At 55.9% G+C, this 20,102-nt stretch overlaps 1 protein-coding gene across 1 annotated transcript in view; it reads right to left on the bottom strand.

The window, feature by feature from the left end:
• Positions 1-19,847, bottom strand: part of COL8A2 (collagen type VIII alpha 2 chain) — a 30,488-nt gene extending 10,641 nt beyond the window's left edge. Inside the window, exons 1-2 of the mRNA XM_001158595.8 lie at positions 19,528-19,847; positions 9,790-9,834 (exon numbers count right to left, since the gene is read on the bottom strand). The gene's annotated coding sequence lies outside the window, so the exon portion shown is untranslated. The remainder of the gene's footprint in view (positions 1-9,789; positions 9,835-19,527) is intronic.
• Positions 19,848-20,102: the final 255 nt, after the last annotated feature.

The following is a 20,102-nucleotide window of genomic DNA, read 5'->3' as shown; positions in this document are numbered from 1 at the left end:
GGGTTTGTGCCACTGCACTCCAGCCTAAGCAGCAGCAAGATCCTGTCTCACTTAAAAAAAAAAAAAAAAAAAAAGAGAAAGAGAGAGAGATAAGGAGGAGGCAGGGCGCGGTGGCTCACCTGTAATCCCAGCATTTTGGGAGGCCGAGGCAGGCGGATCACCTGAGGTCAGGAGTTCACGACCAGCCTGGCCAACATGGTGAAACTCCATCTCTACTAAAAATACAAAAATAAGCCAGGCATGGTGGCTGTGATTCCAGCTACTCAGGAAGCTGAGGCTGGAGAATCACTGGAATCCAGGGGGCAGAGGTGGCAGTGAGCTGAGATGGCACCGCTGCACTCCAGCTTGGGCGACAGAGAGAGACTCCGTCAAAAAAAAAACAAAAAACAAAAAAAACAAGAGATGAGGAAACTGCCTGAGGGGGCCACTCGCCAAGAGCACCACAGTGAGAGCCTAAGCCCAGGCAGTCCAAGTCCTGAGTTCCAGCCCGTAACCACCACACCATCCCCACTCTCCTGCGCAGGGGAGGGCCCTCCTGCACTGGCCACCTGAGCTTGGGGGCTGCCCACATGTGCACAGAACCAGAATGTTCTGCTTGGTGGGTGGACAGGGGGATGGGGGAGCAGATGGAAGGGGCAGAGTGTGTGGCAGGAAGCCGAGGGAGGGGAGGGGCTGCTCTGGCCTGGTTGGCCTATGGTCAAGGTCCTGACACCACCACAAGAGGATCCAGAACAGCCCTGGCTTCTGGGGGTTGGGAGTGATGGAGGGTGCAGCTGGGAGGGTGCTCAGGGCAAAAAGGACTTCGAGGAGCTCAGGCAGCAGGGCGCCAAAGGAACAGCCCCAAGTGTAGCCAGGAGCCCAGGCAGCACCCCCGCAAGCTGCCCACCTTTCCTTCCTCCTTGGTAATGGGGGTCCTCCAGCAAGTGTCCTTGACCCACCCTCTTGGCTCCCTGAATTTGCCCCATCCCAGACCCTTCCATCCTGCACTGCGTTCTGCTCGCTGAGGTCAGGTCTGATGCCAGGACTCCAAAGAGGTGTCGCCATGAGTGAGGAGGGTATGAGTGAGGAGGGTCTGAGTGAGGACTGCAGCTGGAAGACCAGGTGTCAGGAACCGCCACAAGGTTTACACGCAATACGTGACTTAATTCTGACAGCGTCCCTGGGCAAGAGGTGCTAGTTCACAAATGAGGAGACTCAGGGATTTCCAGAGAGGCCCGTTAAGAACCTGAGCTCAGCTGGGTGCGGTGGCTCATGCCTGTAATCCCAGCACTTTCGGGAGGCTGAGACGGGAGGATCACTTGAGCTCAAGAGTTCAAGACCAGCCTGGGCTATGTAGTGAGACCTCATCTCCACTAAAAATTTTAAAAATTACCCAGGCATGGTGGTACACCTGTAGTCCCAGCTACTTGGAAGGCTGAAGTGGGAGGATTGCTTGAGCCTGTGAGTTTGAGGCTGCAGTGAGCCATGATTGCACCACTGCACTCCAGCCTGGGTGGCAGAGTGAGACCCTGTCTCAAAAAAAAAAAAAGAACCCCGAGCTCCTAACCACTCTGATGTAGTGCCATGGAGGGAGAGTAAGGCAGAGAGCAACAGCAGAGACAGACGCAAACAGAGGAGTCTCTCTTCCAACTCCAAGGGCCTGTGGGCTTGAGAGGAGGCTCACCCTGGCTCTCAGAGCTGGAACCTGGCATGCGCCCATCTGGGTGGAGCTGGGGAGTGCGCACTGGCCACAGCGGTGAGAAGGGTGTGTGCAGCCTATTCAAGGGGCTGCAAAAGAAATGATGCCCCCTGGAATGGTGAAACCCGCAGCCCAGGGACGACGGTTTGCCCCCACCCCAGCACCATCAGAGCCACAGGGGCCTGGGCACCTCTGAGCCCCCTGCCCACCTGCCTCCTTTTCACTGCAATCCCTGCCCCCTGACCTCCCCTGCTTCCTGCACACATGCCGGGCCTCCCTGGGGCTCTCTGGCCTCTGTACATTCTGCCCTCTCGACACCTGGGAAACTGGCTGGACGCCTCCCTTGAGGCCTGCCGATACCCACGGGTCCCCGTCATCGCTCTTGTTTCCCCCCGTAGCTCTCCAACTCTTTCCACCACGCTCCCCCACTCTGCCCTGTACAGGGCTTGGCTGGCACACAGTGATGCTCCAGTGTTTGATGAACTCAATTCACCATCAAATTTAAAGGACACACCAATAACACACTCAGTCCTTTCCTCAGCTTTGCACAGATAAATGTCACATTCACCCAGGGAGTCCACTCCCCAGGTCCAAGGGGCTCATCTGGGCTAGAACGGGAAAAGCAAGGAACATTCACATGGCCTCAATCATAGGACCTCAACTAAGAACCATGTGCTCTGGGATTAGAGGTGTGCAGGGGAGGACACTTCATCTGTGTGTTCCTTGCTCTCCCCATGGGGAACAGTGGCCAAGCAGGGCCGTCAAGGGTAAGGGGCTGGGCCCTGAGGCTCAAGCCTGGCTCTGCCCATGACTGGCTGTGTGACCCTGGGTAAGCCATCACCCTCTCTGGTGACCTCTTGGGAAATGAAGGTAGAAAGAAGGCAGGGCTGGCAGGGGCACGGAGCCCGAGGTGGGACGCACACAGGAGACGCTGATTCAGAGGACGGCGCAGTGGCGGCCTCGGGTAGATGCAGTGTTTGGACAGCTGCAAGTCCTTAACGGGGATTTCCCCCCTTTTCAGCAAATCCCCATAAAACAGCATTTTGTCCAAGTCAGCATTTTGTGGCAGCCTGGGCCTCCTCCCAGGGAGGCCAAGGAGACCGGCTGGGAGTGGGGAGTACTCTGGGGTCTTTCAGACCAATGGTGGCAGAGTGGCGGTGGTGTGCAGCAAATGGGCCCCAGCAGAAATAATTGGCAAGAAGCAGACCCCTTCACTGCCCCCAGAAATGCCTGAAGAGGGGAAAGGACATTAGCTAGCAGGGACCCTTCCCAGCAGTCCTGGTCTCCGAAAGAGTCCTTTCCTAGAGGCGACCAGCAGAGGAGGGCTATGTGGTAGCATGGAATTGAAAGACCTGCCCACTCTCCCATCCCATTTCACAGGTGAGCGATCAGAGGTCTCAATAAAAAAGGGGGGCCTGAGAGTTGGTGCCTCAGGACCCCAGGCACCCGCTAGGTTCCCAACGGACCGGCAGACCCCCACAGGGTGGGTGGATGAAACGCAGCCCTGCGCAGGCCCCTACTGCTCCAAGCCCCCCACCCACCCCAGACAGAGCAACTGCAGCTGAGGGAGCGGTGGGGGCACTCAGGCAGCTCCAGGGCCTGGCCAAACCACAGGTATGTTATGAGACGCTTCCTGTTGTGGAGACATTGCTGTGGGATCCGGCTGCCCTGCTTGCTCACCCGCCCCGCGTGCTGTCTCCTTGCTCCCCAGCCTTGCTCTCTGCGCTCTTGCTGGGTCTCTACCCCTGACTCCTCTCTCCCCTCCTCCTTCTGGCTCTGTCTCTGTCATCACAACAGGTGAACAGCACTTCTGGCTCAGGTCCTGCCTATCAGGGACCCATCCCTGAGACCTCTAAGGCCCTCCTAGTTCCAGGCAGCCCCTGGACTCCCGTTTCAGCACAGCTACTTACCAGCTGGGTGATCTTGGATGGGTCACTTAAACACTCTGAACCTCAGAGTCCTCATCTGCAAAAGGATTAACTCAGGGGCTGCTCTGCCTATGGAGTAACCACTCTTTTTTTTTTCTTTTGAGACAGAGCCAGGCTGGAGTGCAGTGGCACGATCTCAGCTCACTGCAACCTCCGCCTTCCAGGTTCAAGTGATTCTCCTGCCTCAACCTCCTGAATAGCTGGGACTACAGGCACACACCACCACGCCCAGCTAATTTTTGTATTTTTAGTAGAGACGGGGTTTCTACTAAACGGGGTTTCTACTAGGTAGACACCATGTTGTCTAGGATGGTCTCGATCTCTTGACCTTGTGATCCGCCTGCCTTGGCTTCCCAAACTGTTGGGATTACAGGTGTAAGCCACTGCGCCAGGCCTTGGAGTAACCACTCTTTTTATTCCTTTACTTCCTTTTTTTTTTTTTTTTGAGACGGAGTCTTGCTCTGTTGCCCAGACTGGAGTGCAGTGGCGCGATCTCGACTCACTGCAAGCTCCACCACCTAGGTTCACGCCATTCTCCTGCCTCAGCCTCCCTAGTAGCTGGGACTACAGGGGCCCGCCACCACACCCGGCTAATTTCTTTTTGTATTTTTAGTAGAGAGGGAGTTTCACCATGTTAGCCAGGATTGTCTCAATCTCCTGACCTCGTGATCCACCCGCCTCGGCCTCCCAAAGTGCTGGGATTACAGGCGTGAGCCACCGAGCCAGGCCTATTCCTTTACTGTCTTAATGAGCTTGCTCTCATTTAAAAAAAAAAAAAAAAGGATTAACTGAGATGATCTAAGCCACCAGTCCCTCCATGTGTGCTGCCCAACTTGCTACCCTGATGACCTGGAAGTCCTCTCTTCACTCTAATTTCAATTCATCCTGCTGCAAAGCAACTTCTTTCCTCCATCTCTTCAAAAGCTCAGGTTACTTGCTGCCAAAGGTCAGGATCTTGTAAAGTGAACTTTTTTTTTTTTTTGAGATGGAGTCTCACTTTCTCACCCAAGCTGGAGTGCAGTGATCTCACCCAAGCTGGAGTGCAGTGATGAGATCTTGGCTCACTGGAGCCTCCACCTCCTGAGTGTAAGCATTTCTCCTGCATCAGCCTCCCGTGTGGCTGGGATTACAGGGGTGCGCACCACCACATCCAGCTATTTTTTGTATGTTTAGTAGAGATGCAGTTTCACCATGTTGGTCAGGCTGGTCTCGAACGCCTGACCTCAAGTGATCCACCTGCCTCAGCCTCCCAAAATGCTGGGATTATAGGCACGAGCCACCGTGCCTGGCCTATAAAATAAACTTCTAAAGTCAATTTTCTGGCTTTCTTGACCTTTTCCCCAACCATTCCTGAGATGAAACTGACCAGGGGCCACAAAGCCTGCTCAGGACTAGGACTGAGTTATGGACCTTGGGGAGGAGCAGAGGAACCCTCCTCACCCTCTGGGCATGACACCCAGCCCAACTGCCCAGCTTGGCAGCTCCAGACTTCTCCAGGGTTCCTGAGCCCCACTACTCTCCCAGCTGGTAGAAACTGGGGAGCCCTTTCCCATCCTCCTTTCCTGAATCTCGGAAGAAGGAGCAAGGCCCAGGCCCCTCCACACCTCTTCCTCGGGGGCCCCTCACTGTCTGCCATTGCTGCCCTTGCCCCCAGTCTCCAGCCTCTCCATCCATATGTCCACATGGGCCTGACCCCTCCCCAGCCACCCTCATCACTCCCCAGCCCTTCTCAGCCAAGCCTCCTGAAAGAATGCTCTCCACCCTCAGGCCCCACTCACTCCCCCTCCACCCTCTCACCTCGGGGTGCTCCACCTTGTCACTCTGCTCTTCTCCTTGTTTGAAAAGCTCCTCCTCAGAATCTTCTCCGCCCACTTCCTCTGCCCACTCTCCAGACCCAGGCTTGCCCAAGGAGCTGGCTCAGGCCTCATCTCTTCTCTCTGGATGTTTCTCCTATAGTGTCTAGCTCCCACCAGCTCCCACAGTGCCAACTCCATCACCGAGGACTCCCACATCTGTCTCCAACTACGATGTCTCCCCTGAGCCATTTTTTTTTTTTTTTTTGAGACAGTCTGCTCTGTCACCCAGGCTGGAGTGCAGTGGTGTACATGACCACAGCTCACTGCAGCCTCAGACTCTTGGGTTCAAGCCATCCTCTTGTCTCAGCCTCCTGAGCAGCTGGGACTACAGGTGTAAGCCACCACACTGGACTAATTTTTAAGTTTTTTAAGAGACAGGGTCTTGCCACGTTGCCCAGGCTGCTCAAGTGATCCTCCCACCTCAGCTTCCCAACTGAGCCTCAGACTCTTGTGTTCAACTATCAGCCGAGCATGTCCCCTGGCTGTCCCTCAGAGATCCCACCCAAACTGCTGTCATTACCTTCTCCCTCATTACATGCTTCTCCCCAGCCCAAGTGCCCTGTACCCCCAGGTGCCAAGGCCAAAAATCTGAGCATCACTTCTGTTGTTGTTTATTTAATTTATTAATTTATTTATTTTTTTAGACGGAGTCTCACTCTGTTGCCCAGGCTGGAGTGCAGTCTGGTGCGATCTCGGCTCACTGCAAACTCCGCCTCCCAGGTTCACGCCATTCTCCTGCCTCAGCCTCCCAAGTAGCTGGGACTACAGGCGCCTGCCACCACGCCCGGCTATTTTTTTGTATTTTCAGTAGAGATAGGGTTTCACCATGTTATCCAGGATGGTCTCGATCTCCTGACCTCATGATCTGCCCGCCTCGGCCTCCCAAAGTGCTGGGATTACAGGCCTAAGCCACCGCGCCCGGCCTATTTTTGTTTTAAGGGTGAACATCACTTCTGACCCTCCTTCCTTACAGGAAACCCTCTATGCCTTGGTGTACCCCTCTTTTCAGCCAACTCAGCTCCTACTCATCACCTTTCTTGGGTGCCTTTGTACAGTAGCCAACCTGCACAACTGTACATGACATCTCTCTTCCTTTCCCCCAAACTTCCAGCCTTATCCTGTGGACTCTGCCTGCTCTATTTCTCTCACTTCTGTTCCTTCCCCTGCTTTCCCACAGCCTCACCCTAAGGCAGACCTTGCATTCCCCCAAAACTCAGCCCAGCACCTGGCACACCCCCGTCACTAAGTAAAAGTGTGTTAAATGGCCACATTCTCTCCTGGATGATCATAAAAGTCTCTCACCCAGTCCCCCAGCCCCAGTTTCTCTCTGTTTTCTCAACATAGCCTATGGAGACTCCCACAATGCTTCTAACACTTTAGGCTGCATCTGGATGACTGGGACAGCCTATCACCATGCAGGTTCTGGGGCCCCATCGAGATTCGGTTGGTGTGGGATAGGGCCCAACATCTGCCTCTCTAGCAAGCTCCCAGAGGACGCTGACCCTGCCCATCTGTGAGCCACACGTTGGCACAGTTCTGCCCATGGCTGTCCCCTGCTCTGGATCTTCCAGTGGCTTCCTGGACAAATTCCATGTTATTCTGCAATTCACATGGCTTCCTGGAGGAGGAGGCATGCTTTAGACTCAGTAGAATGTGGACCAGTTAGGAAGGAGGGGGTAGAGAGATGGATGTTGAGCCCAGCAAAGCCCTGAGGTCACGTTTGGAGGCACACACTCTAGGTCTAAGAGTCACGGGGGTAAGGAGAGGGCCAGGGACCAGCTCAATGCAGGAGCCGCCGGAGTGTGTGCTGTGCCCTCTGCATCCCTCAGTCCATCGCTGTGTGTCGCTGAACCCAGGCCTTTGCCTCCTGTGTGTCTCTGACATCTCTGTCTCTGTGCGTCTCTCTCATCCTGTCTCTGTATCACTATCCCACCTATCCACCCATCTCTGACACTGTTTGTCCTTCTCTGTCCTCTCCCATGTCCTGTGCCTAGGTCACTTTCTGGGTTCCAGGCTCTGTAAATCTCTAGCTGTTGGTCATTGGGTGGGACCCTTGGGAAGGCCAGCACTGACAGTCCACACCTGCTCCTGTTAACGTCAGGTCTGGGTCTGACCTCCCTGGACAATGCCTGAGCAGCTCCGCGAGGTCTGGGAAGGGACTTGGCGGGGGGTCCAGTGCCCACGAGCTGAGCTCTCTGTCTACTGTGCAGATGAGGACTGCCCCAAAGCCAAAGAGGAGCTCAGAATCTGGGAGCTGGAGGGTGGAGGGAGGTGGCCAGATCAGGGCAGGGCTGCCTGGGGGCCACCTTCTCACCCAGGTTGAAGGCAGGAGAGGAGGGCTGCCACCTGCCCACCTGGTCTGCCCTACCAGACTTCAGTTCCACCTAACAGTCCCAACATCCCTCACCCCTGCAAGTGAGGCTCCCAGACCACAAGTGGCCTCAGTTTCAGAAGTAGCATCGGAAGGAGGCTTGAAGGAGAGATCAGAGTTCAACAGGCCCACGGGGGCAGGTGATGGTGGGACGGTCCAAGCTGAAATCAGAGCAAATGACTGGATGAGGAAGGCTTCCAGGGTAGGGGGGCAACCAAGGAGCAGTGAACCTGGGGCTCTGGAACTCGGGAGAGAGACATGGGCTAGAGGTAAAAATACAGGTTCGTGGCTGGGCGCGGTGGCTTATGCCTGTAATCCCAGCACTTTGGGAGGCTGAGGCAGGCAGATCATGAGGTCAGGAGATCAAGACTATCCTGGCTAACATGGTGAAACCCCATCTCTACTAAAAATACAAAAAATTAGCTGGGCGTGGTAGAGGGCGCCTGTAGTCCCAGCTACTCGGGAGGCTGAGGAAGGAGAATGGCGGGAACCTGGGAGGCGGAGCTTGCAGTGAGCCAAGATCGCACCACTGCACTCTAACCTGGGCGACAGAGCGAGACTCCATCTCAAAAAAAAAAAAAAAATACAGGTTCGTTGGCGGGGTTGCTGCAGCCTGGAGGAGGCCCATGGATTCCCCCTTGGGGAACACGCCTACATTTAGGGAGTGAGTGGAGCCCACCACAGCCCTGGGCTCCTCCCCCAACACACTAGGATCCAGACAACCCAGACGTCTCACTGCCTCCCTGTCCCTGCCTTTTCCTGCATGATCCTCTCTGCTGGGTTGCCCTTTCTACCTTTCTCCTCCATGGAAACATATTAGTTCTCATTTAAGACCCAGCTCAAAAGCCTCCTCCTCCAAGCAGCCTTCCCTGCCTCCCTCAGGCAGAACAGCTCCTTCTGGGCACCCACCTGCATGAAAGCACCTCTTCCCCACCCACACCTCCCTTCTGCCTGAGGCGGGCACAGGGCATGTGCTCGATGAAGCCTGTAGCCTGGGGGCTCCAGGTCCAGGCCTCTGAAAAACCCACCTCCCTTGTCCAGCCAAGCCCTCAGGTGGCTTATCACAGGGCCACTTTCTCTTTGTTGCTCTTCCTGAGTCCTTCTTGGTTCTGGGCTGGAGGGGGCTTGGACCGAACCTCCCTCCTGCAGGTGACCAAGCCCCTGGCCTCTGCCCATCTCTGAGTCTAGGTTCTCCGCTGCTCCCCTAGGGAGGAGCATCTCAGAATAACAAAGTGCCCAGGAAGGTAAGAACAGCCGGGCAGGGGCAGATGGACTAGAAGAGGCCCGGCAGTGGGCAGACCTGAGGGCAGCCATGTACCCTCAGGCAGGTAGCCAGGCAGCTGGCCCTTCCCCACCCAGGGGCTCCGGCCTCAGCTGGGGCCGTCGCTTGCCTCCCAGCAGAGGCCTTGAGCTTCTGATGGGAACTGGACATCCGAGGGCCCCTACAGACCCAGCCACCCCCAGGCCTCAGGCAGGGGCAGGCAGGGCCTCCTCAGCCTCCAATCCCTCACCTTCTGGTTCGCATTTGCAGCCTTTTCCGGAGCGCCACCCGCCACCCGCTGCCTCCCCACGCCTGCCAAGATTCCTGGGCCTCTGCGGCTACCCTGCGTGGTGGCGGCAGCAGCGGCAGCAGGAGGGGCTGGGCTGGGCAGGGAGGGGGCCTGGCGGGAGCACAGCCAGGCCACTGCACCCAGGCTGGGCCAAGCAAACACGGCCCCGCCAAGGAGCCAGGCGAAATAGTTCACAAATGAGAAAAAGCTGCTTCCGAGTTGGGCCAGGGTTTTAAAGCCCGGGCTGCAGGGAGCTGAGGTCACATACAAAAGGGGTGGCTCACAGGACTCTCTGGGCCTGGGAGGGGCTTCCGGTGCAGCAGGAGGGAGTGAGGTTAGACAGCAATGAACACAGGCCTCATCTGGCCTGAGATATCAGAAAACCCCATCCCCAAACCTAGCTTACCTTTCAGGTCGGAGGGGCCTGGGAAGGTCCCAGCAGAGGCAGGGCCTGAGGATGAACAAGAGAAACAGTGAGGCTATGGGGCAGTGGCTCAAGCTTGTAATCTCAGCACTTTGGGAGGCTAAGGTGGGAAGACTGCTTGAGCCCAGGAGTTTGAGACCAGCCTGGGCAACATAGGGAGACACTGTCTCTACTAAAAATTTTAAAAAATTAGCTGGGCATGATGGTGCACGCCTATAGTCCCAGCTACTTAGGAGGCTGAGGGGGGTGGTATTGCTTGAGCCCAGGAGTTCAAGACTGCAGTAAGCTATGATTGCACCACTGCACTCCTGAGACAGGGCAAGACTCTGTCTCAAAAAAAAAAAAAGGAGGAACAGTGAGATGATGACATCAGGAGCCTGGGAAGCCTCCTGCCCTAACCCACAGCCACACCAGTGCCTGCCCCGGGCTTCTTACCAGAACCCCCTGCTGGAAACCCGGCCCCAATCTCAGTCTCTCTTCTCAGTTCCCTCCTCTCCTGAGGGAAGCAGGGTGTGTGCCCCATACTCCACAACTCCATTCATTCAGTGCACACTTAGCAATACCCACGGGGTGCCTGGCCCTGGATTCAAGGAGTTCCTCCTGTCCTAGGGCCCAGGCTGAGGACGCCCCTTCTGTGTCCCGGGTTCCCATGCTGGAGAAGTCCCTCCCATACGTCAGCTCTGGTTTGGGGTGGCCCCTACTTTGGGTTAGGATCCCTGCTGGGAAAGCTTCTACTATGTGGAGGACCCAAGCCTGGGCCATGGACCACAGAAATGGTTCAACCCCATACCCTGCCCTGCCTTGCCCTGAAGGGCTGGGGGCATCAGACAAGCGGTCATCACACAATTGGCAAAGACCTCTGGGCTGTGGGAGCATGAAGCAGGGAATACTGCCGACTTAAGCTTCCCCTGAAGGCTTCATGGAGAAAGGGACACTGGAGCTGGGTCCTGAAGGATGAGTCGGAGTCTGAAAGGCAGATGAGGTGATAGAAGGAATTTCAGGTAGTAATATACAGGGAAGGTCCAGAAGTGCTGTGGGATGGGGAGGCTGGGGCAACATGGTGAGGAAATCTGAATGCCATGCTTGCATTTCTCTGGAGAGCAATGGGGAGCCATGGAGGGTTATTTAGTGGGGGAAGTGATGTGGTCAGAGCCCTGGATGGCTAGGTCCCCATTTCTGCCTCAATCAGGTGTGGTGCCAGGATCTAACAAAAGTCGTAGTCCAGGTCACATAGCTGTACGCAGAGGATCCGGAGCTAAAGTCCAGACCCAGACATGACTCCAGGGTAGATGGGGAGGGGACGCCCAGCCAGCCCACCTGGCAGGGAGGCCTGCAGGCCGCGTCACTCTCTCCCCCAGCTGCTTGCTTGCCTCTGCCTGCTCCCATGGAAACTCTGACATCCAGTCCTGTCTGTAGCTGCACAAGCAGCCAGATGCCGGAGCCAGCAGCTCCTAGGCCTTCTCTCCAACTCAGCTGAGCCCTGCCTCCATCCTGCCACTCTGAACACTATGACCCCAGAGCTGGGTCATGGGGCCACAGCCTGGATGATGGAGCCCAGGTAGGAGGACCCTCCAGCTCAGCTTAGCCCCAGCTTCTCTGGCCCCAGCCCCCTCCCTGCACCATGAGACTCTGGGAGAAGAAATGACTTAAGCTGGCTCTGGGCTTTGAAGGATGAACATGGATTTAACTGGTTGGTAGTGGAGAGAGGTGATCAGTCCTGGGCCAAGGGAACAGCATGTGTGAGAGTGTAAAAGCCCTGAATATATTCAGGGGATGGAGAGAATCCAAATAAAATAGACAAACACATGAACTAACTAATCATAGCTAATATTCATTGTGTACCTACTGTGTGCCAGGTACCGTTCTGGGTGTTCTCATGAATTATCTCATTTAATCCTCACAACAACCCAGTGACAAAAGTATTTCATCTTCCCTTTTTACAGATGAGAAAACTAAGGGACAGAGAGGATAAGTAACTGGCCCAACATCACACAGCTCATGAAAAGTAGAGCCTGGAGCTGGGCACAGTGGCTCACACCTGTAATCCCAGCACTTTGGGAGGCCAAGGCAGGAGAATCACTTGAGTTCAGGAGTTTGAGTCCAGCCTGGGCAACATAGCGATACCCCCATCTCTTAAAAAAAAAAAAAAAAAAAAAAAGTAGAACCTGAATTTGAACCCTGGCTGCAGGCTCCAAAGCCTAGGCTTTTCACCATACAGATGATTTGAGGAGAGGAGACCTGGCTGGGGCCAGACTGAGAAATGCCTTGAATATCAGGATCAGAGATGCAGATCCTACCTAAAGCTGCTTCCCCATTCCCTTCCCCGATGTTAACCGTTAAGAACAACGGTGTCTGCATCCCAAGTTCATTGTATGCACTGGACATAGCACTAGGCACACTCCTGGCACTACTGACTCCTGTAACCCTGGAAGGTTGGAACTGCTGTCCCATTTTACTGAGGAGGAGCACTGGGTCACAGAGAGGTCACATCCATTCTCTAAGGAAACCAGGCTAGGAAGTGAAGGAGGTGGGATCTGAACCCAGCTCTGCCTGGCCCCCAGGTGGCTAAAGCCCTGTATACCTGGGCTCCCTGAAGACCTCAGCCACGGGCCCTGCCCCCTACTCCTGCTCTACCCCACCTGTGCTGCCTCAACCTAGATGGCACCAGGGACAGGCAAGGCTGGGAGCAGAGTGGGCAGCTACTATCAGGTGCCTCAGGAGTCCACTCCAGTGGGCCAAGGCCCCCTCTGTCTTACAAATAGGAAGCTGGGGTGAGTGGGTAAGCCAGGGCGGTGCCTGAGCCGACTTCAATGGGACTCTGTTCTTAACCTTCACCCCCAGCTGCCTTCCCTAATCCCCTCCTGGAGCCCCTCCCCTGGCGACGTCTCCCCTTTGCACAGAGCCTGCCGCTGTTGGCTAAATCCCAGACCAGATGTGGGTGGGACAGTCTGCACCCCCGCCCCCCACCCCCAACCAGCTTCTGAGAGCTGCAGGGTTCCAGAGAGGCTGGCCAGGGCCTCAGGCCCGCTTCCCCATTCCAACTTTCCAGACTGAGGTGCTGATGGCCATGAGGTGAACAATTGGCTCCTGCCAGAGATGGGGCTCATGGGAAAATTTCCCATTTCTGAGCTCCTACTACGGGCAGGCTCTGGACTAAGAGTCTTGCTTTAAAAATCATGTCGGATTAAGAGGACCTCTCTGGAGCCCAGCTGCATGCATCCTTATCTCAGCCCTAGCTCTTACTAGCATGAGACCTCCACCTGGGCCTCAGCTTCTTCATCAATGAAATGGGAACTCCAGGCATTATTTACTCCCGTAACCCTGGAAGGCTGGAACTGCTGTCCCATTTTACTGAGGAAGAGTGCTAGGTCCCAGAGAGGTCACATCCATTCTCCAAGGTAACCAGGCTAGGAAGTGAAAGGGGTGGAATCTGAATCCAGTTCTGCCCAGCCCATATAAAGCTGCCCAGCTCAGCTTCACAGAGCATTTGTGAGGATTAAACAAGTTAATTTTGTGTAACGGACTCAGAGCAGTGCTTGGCATATAGGAATCCTAAATAAATATGCCCTATTATAAATATAATCACTGGCCTGGCACAGTGGTTCATGCCTATAATCCCAGCACTTTGGGAGCCCGAGGCAGGCAGATCACCTGAGGTCGGGAGTTCAAGACCAGCCTGACCAACATGGAGAAACCCTGTCTCTACTAAAAATACAAAAATTAGCCGGGCATGGTGGCGGGTGCCTGTAATCCCAGCTACTTGGGAGGCTGAGGCAGGAGAATTGCTTGAACTGGGGAGGTGGAGGTTAAAATGAACCAAGATCGTGCCATTGCACTTCAGCCTGGATAACAAGAGCGAAACTCCGTCTCAAAAAATATATATATATAAATATAAATAAATAAATAATAAATAAATAAATAAAATCACAATGACACCTCTCAACAGCCCTGTGAGGTTAGTATTATAAACTCGATTTTACAGATCAGAAACCGAGGCTCAGAGAGACGTCATTTGCCCAAGTTCCCCCAGCCAGGGAAGGATGGTCCCAGAGCTTGGCCCCAAGCTAAGCAAGTCCAAAGATGAGGACAACCTTCTGGCTCCCCCAAGCTGAGGCATGGTGTGTACTGGGGTGAAGGTCGGTCCCCTGCACCCCCTCAGTCCCTCCTGCCTGACCCCCAGGGGTTCCAACCCCAATCCAGCCCCTGCTGCTGCTGCAGGAGGGGGCTCTGCATTCCTGGCTAAGCAGCCGGATTTGCTGTGCTCCAGGAACTATGAAAAGAATGCTTGCCATGAGCAGAGCCGTGGTCGCCTGTCAGGGAGCGTGGCCTGGAGTGCCCACGCAGAGCTTGGTGGCAGCCAGCACAGTGGGAAGGAAGGAGGCTAGCCAGAAAGGAGAACTTCCAGGTGGTGGGGGCTGTGGACACTGGACGGGTGTGGAGACCAAAGAGTTGGCCACCTGGGATCTTTCAGGAGAGAACTGACCCCTCTACCCCGCAATCTAGGTTTCTCCTCACCACAGGCTGTAAGGAGAGGCAGGCTGGCACTGCTGGCCCAGCTCATGGATGGGGTTACACAGACTCAGAGGAAAACTCTCCTGAGGTCACACAGCAGCCAGTGGCAGAATTGAGACCAGAGGCCAGGACCCCCAGCTCAGGCCCCGCCTCTTCACAGAGGCTTCCCTCCCTTGCAGGACCCACCAGGGACCACCAAGGGTTCCTAGATAATAGAAAATACCATCCCAGCCCTCACGGTTCTGGGCTCTCTCTGGGTCTGACCTTCTCATGCCTGCTATTCCTCTTTCCCCCTCCACAAAAAACCCCTTGTGCTATGAAAATGCCCCACACACTGTAGATGTACGACAATTGAGATTCCATTCCTTTTGGGAGGCTCAGGCGGGCGGATCACTTGAGGTCAGGAGTTCAAGATCAGCCTGACCAACATGGCGAAACCCCGTCTCTACTAAAAATACAAAAATTAGCAGAAGTGATGGTACACATCTGTAATCCCAGCTACTAGGGAGGCTGAAGCAGGAGAATTGCTCAAACCCAGGAGGTGGAGGTTGCAGTGAGCCAAGATTGCACCACTGCACTCCAGCCTGGGTGACAGAGAGACTCCATCTCAAAAAAATAAATAAAAAGAGGATGGGCACAATGGCTCACGCCTGTAACCCCAGCATTTTGGGAGGCCGAGGCGGGCAGATCACAAGGTCGGGAGTTCAAGAACAGCCTGACCAACGTGGTGAAACCCCATCTCTACTAAAAATATAAAAATTAGCCAGGCTTGGCGGCGTGTGCCTGTAATCCCAGCTACTCAGGAGGCTGAGGCAAGAGAATCACTTGAACCCGGGAGGCAGAGGATGCAGTGAGCCGAGATCATGCCATTGCACCCCAGCCTGGGCGACAGAGCGAGACTCCGTCTCAAAAAAAAAAAAAAAAAAAAAAATAGAGAGGAAGGAAGGAAGGAAGAAAGGCCAGGCATGGTGGCTAACACCTATAATCCCAGCACTTTGGAAGGCCAAGGTGGGTGGCTCACTTGAAGTCAGGAGTTCAAGACCAGCCTGGCCAACATGGTGAAACCTTGTCTCTACTAAAAATACAAAAATTAGCCGGGCCTGGTGGTGCACACCTGTAATCCCAGCTACTCAGGAGGGTGAGGCAGGAGAATCGCTTGAATCCAGGAGGTGGAGGTTGCAGTGAGCCAAGATCGCGCCACTGCACTCCAGCCTGGGCGACAGAGTGAGACTCCGTCTTAAAAAAAAAAAAAAAAGACCAGGCATGGCACGGTGGCTCACTCCTATAATCCTAGCACTTTGGGAGGCCAAGGCGGGTAGATCATGAGGTCAGGAGTTTGAGACCAGCCTGGCCGATACGGTGAAACCCCATCTCTACTAAAAATACAAAAATTAGCTGGGCATGGTGGTGCTCACCTGTAGTCCCAGCTACTCAGGAGTCTGAAGCAGAAGAATGGCTTGAACCTGGGAGGCGGAGGTTGCAGTGAGCCGAGACCATGCCACTACACTCCAGCCTGGGCGACAGAGCCAGACTCTGTCTCAAAAAAAAAAAAAAAAAAAAAAAAGTTGCTGTTCTAATTCCTTCTTATTGGCCAGGCACAATGGCTCACCCCTGTAATCACAGCACTTTGGGAGGCCAAGGCCGGCGGATCACCTGAGGTCAGGTGTGCAAGAGCAGCCTGGCCCCATCTCTACTAAAAATACAAAAAATTAGCCGGGCATGGTGGTGGACGCCTATAATCCCAGGTACTTGGGAGGCTGAGGTAGGAGAATCGTTTCAACCTGGGAGGTGGAGGTTGCAGTGAGCCAAGATCGTGCCACTGCACTCCAGCCTGGGTGACAAGAGCCAGACTCTGTCTCAAAAAAAATTAAAAAAAAAAAAGAAAGAAAGAAATCACAAAACCCAGTAAGGTTCCCTCTGCTCCATGTCCTTTGAGGGAGGGCAGCCTTTGTGAGGAAGGGCACCTGGGCCTGGGATCCTGGCCTCTGTTTCGATTCTGCCTCTGGCTGCTGTGTGACCTCAGGTGAGTTCCCCTCTGAGTCTCCATAACCCCATCCATGAGCTGGGCCAGCAGTGTCACCTGGCTCTCCCCATGAGGCACTAGTCCTCCGCCACCCCCACATGTGACCTCTTCTTCCCCTTCAAAAGCCAGGAATCCCAGCCCATCCAGGCTGCATGGGGATAGTCAGCCTCCAATTCAGAACTTTCCAAGAATCTGAATGGAAGCACGGCCAGGTCCTCCCCAGTCCACTCCCAGGGTCCAACCAGAGAGGCGGAATGGACACTGATCGGAAGATCTAGGTGCTGTGCCCCCATTGCATGTGTGACCTGGAACTACTCCTCACCTCTCTGCAGGCAAAACAACTCTGGAGACCAGTACAGCATTCCCATTTTAGAGATGGGGAAACTGAGGCACAGAGCTGGGAAGTCCTAGATCTGTCTGACTCCCAATGCCAGCTCATCTCCACACAGCACATGCTGCCTTACTCAAGATCTGCTGTCCACACTCCACCCACTCTGGAAATGCCCTCAGAACAAAGTGGGCCTGGAATTCTCTTTCTGGGAGTCAGACTTCCATGACTGGTACTTGGGCACATGTGTGTCCACATATGGCCTCGCAAACCCACCCAGCCTTCAAGGCTACACTCAGCCTCCAGCTCCCAGTCATCTCAATTTATCAGACCCCAGCGCCAAACCCACATCTCCCCTGCACCTGCCTTCTCTGGGGACAGGCCACAGCCATCCAGTGCAAGGCTTCTGGCCCCATCGCCAACTGGCTTACTCCTTTCCATCTACTTCTTCCTCTCATCCCCATGGCAACCGCCCACTTCATCCCCCGTCACCTTTCTCCTTAAACTCTGCCCAGCCTCCTCTGTGATCTCCCTTGCCTCGAAGATCCCCCCTTCATCCTTGTTCCCCAGAGCAGCCAGAGTGATTCCCAGATTATATCATTTGCAGCTCACACCCTTTCTCTGGACAGGGCCCTTAGAAATCTGACCTCAAAGTCATGAGTCCCTCCCACTCCCCAGTGTGATCCAACAGTGCCCATTACTCCCATTACTCACTGTCCCTGAGAGAACCCTGAAGCTTCCCCCTCCACACCTCTGCACGAGCTGTGCCCTCAGCCAGGAACACCCTCCCATTCATCCTTTCCACCCCCTGCACCTGTCAAAATTATCATCTTCGAAAGCCCTGGCCAGATTACCTCTTAGGTGCCACCTTCCCTGATCTGCACTTTGGCTCGCATGGTGCCCCTCCTCGGGTACCTAGTAGGGCACCGTGAGACCACAGCCACACCCCAGAGGAGAGGCTGCTGTGTCTCTCTCGTTCCTCCGACCCGACACTAATTTCCTCCTGCCACGGATGGGACCAGCGCATCTGAGACCCCACTTCCCTGTAAGAGGTGCCCCATCCCTGCCACTGAGAGTTCTGGAGCGGGCTGGGGGGCCAGCAGGGCAAGGAAGCTGGGGCTGTGCGTCCTTTGTTCCGGCTCAGGCAGGAGCAGAGAAGGTAGTGGAGTACAGGGGCTCAGGCTGACAGCCCTGCTTAGTATCTTTCTCCTCCCTCTTGCTAACAGACACATTCACTTCCATATTTTCTTTCCCCTTCCTCTGAGCCAAAGAGCGGAAATTCTCATTTTCACTGTGGTAGACGAAGTGAAACCAGAGAAAGAGACCCTGGTGAGTGTGTCTGGGTGTGAGCGTATGTGTGTGTGTGCCGTCCTGTCTGAGTATGTCTGGCTGGGCCACGTGGGGCCTGCCATGTGTCTGTAGGAGTTTGGGTGTGTGTGCATGTGTCTGCCTGTGTCTTGTGGTGGTGTATGTTTCATTAGAGGAGGGTGTCCGCATGAATCTAATGAATGTTTGGGTCGGTGTGTGACTGTGCATGGCTCTCAGAAGGGTGCAAGGCTGTGTGTGGCTGGGTGAGCATGTCTGTGGTTTCTCCTCATTATCATCTAGGGTCATTGTGTGTCCAAGGGTTTGTAGGTGTTCACCAGTCCACTGGGAAGCCAGTGACAGCACCTGTGCCCTGATGCAGACCACCAACCATGGTGTCTCTCCAGAGATCACCAACTCCTGCCCTGCGGCCCCATCTGCTTGGGGCAGTAAGGATCAGTCGATCTTAGCTCAGTCCCCAGAGAGGAACCCCAGGCTGCCTGACCCTCCAGCCATCCAGCTCCATGGCCCCCAGATTTTTCAAATGCCCAGTACAGCTGCTGGGAGGCTGTCCTTGCCAAGGGGACTCTGCTAAGAGGAGTGGATGGGCCCCTGCTGCCAGCCTGAGCAAGAGGTACTGATAGCAGATAGGAGGGATGATTTCTGGTTGCTCCGGCACCCCTAAGGAGGTCAACCGCACGTCTGTGTCAGGAACCCAGCATGGTCTCACACAGGCACACACACGTGCGTGCACACATACAACCAGCAAAGTTTTCCCCATGGCAATAGCGTTCCTGGGCTCTCTGGCTGAATAGCATTTCTCTACCTGGAGGATTTCCGGGGCTAGGGTGGCTCCAGACCCAGGGCAGAGACACTGGGAGGTTGTTCTGGGGCCCTGGGACCCCAGTCCCTCTTGGCCAGGCAGCGGCCCCTCACCCCCTGCAAGTCTCAGTCTGGAGCTGGGGGGATGCTGAGCCCCTGACAGGAACATTCCTGGGAACTTGTCTCCAGTTTGGGGCGAGGGGACTGACAGGGCACCTAGAATAGGAGGAACCTGGGGGCTAAGGCAGAAAAACCTTATAACTGGAAGGTCTCCAGCAAATCAGCAATGTCAGAGAGATAGGGGCAGGAGTGAGAGCGGGGGGATGCTAAGGCCCCTCACTCCCTCCTCTCTCCTCCACTACCCTGTGAAGGCGGCTTTTTTATCCCCACTTTACAGGTGGGACGGGAGATCGGGAGGTGGTGGCGCGCCCAGAGCCACATCGTCGGGGGTTGCACCCGGCACTGTCTTATGCTGGAGCCCTCGCTTCTGGGAGAGGAAGGGAGGAGGGGGCTTTACTGGGATCCTGCCGGGGAGGGAACGGGGCACAGGGAACGGGATGGTCTCCCCCATTCTAAGGCGACCCCCTGGCCCGAGTCCCCCACCGCGTCCCCACCCCGGAGTCCGAGGCGCCGGCCCTGCTATCCCGCATGGTGTTGGGGGAAGCCCAGCCCAGGTCTTGCCCTCGGAGCCCCCCAGCCCGAGTCCCGGTGCCCGCCTCCTCGCCTTTACCTGCGGGCGCGGCCACCGGGCGCCGCTCCCGGCCCTCGAGGGCGGCCTGGGCGGCGAGGGCTCCGGGCAGGGGCGTCCGCGGCTGGGCGGGCGGCGTTGGGGTCCGGGGTCCGCGCCGGCGGGGTTCCGCGTCGCTCTGCCGGCCGCCCCTCGCGGCTGCCGGAGTGGGCGGGCGGCAGGAGGGGTGCGTCGGGGCGGGGCCTCCGCCCTCCTCTTTCCACAGCCACGGCCAAGGCCCGCGCCCCGCCCGGCCCAGCGCGCCCAGCGCGGACTCGGACGGCTGCCTCCCTCCCCGACACCCACGCCGAGCCCCCGCCACACACGCGCTCCCGGGCGGCCCGCCCCCATCCCTCCCCGTCCACCTGACCCGCGGCTCGGCCGCCAGGGAGTCCGCGCAGCCCCTGCCCTCGAGGGGCCACCTGCTTGTGGGGACGGACGCGGCTGCTGAGAAGGACGGCCAGGCGTGGTCCTGCAGGGAAGGGGCAGCTCGGGCTGGTGGCCCCCAGTGAGGAGTCCCCAGAAGGCTGCCTGCAGACGTGACCTCGGTAGGCTGAGCCCGGAGGACTCACAGGGGC

Source organism: Pan troglodytes, chromosome 1 (assembly GCF_028858775.2).
Source record: "Pan troglodytes isolate AG18354 chromosome 1, NHGRI_mPanTro3-v2.0_pri, whole genome shotgun sequence".
Lineage (NCBI taxonomy): Eukaryota > Metazoa > Chordata > Mammalia > Primates > Hominidae > Pan > Pan troglodytes.
Note: the sequence above shows the minus strand (reverse complement) of the source record. Positions and strands in the feature narration are given on the sequence as shown.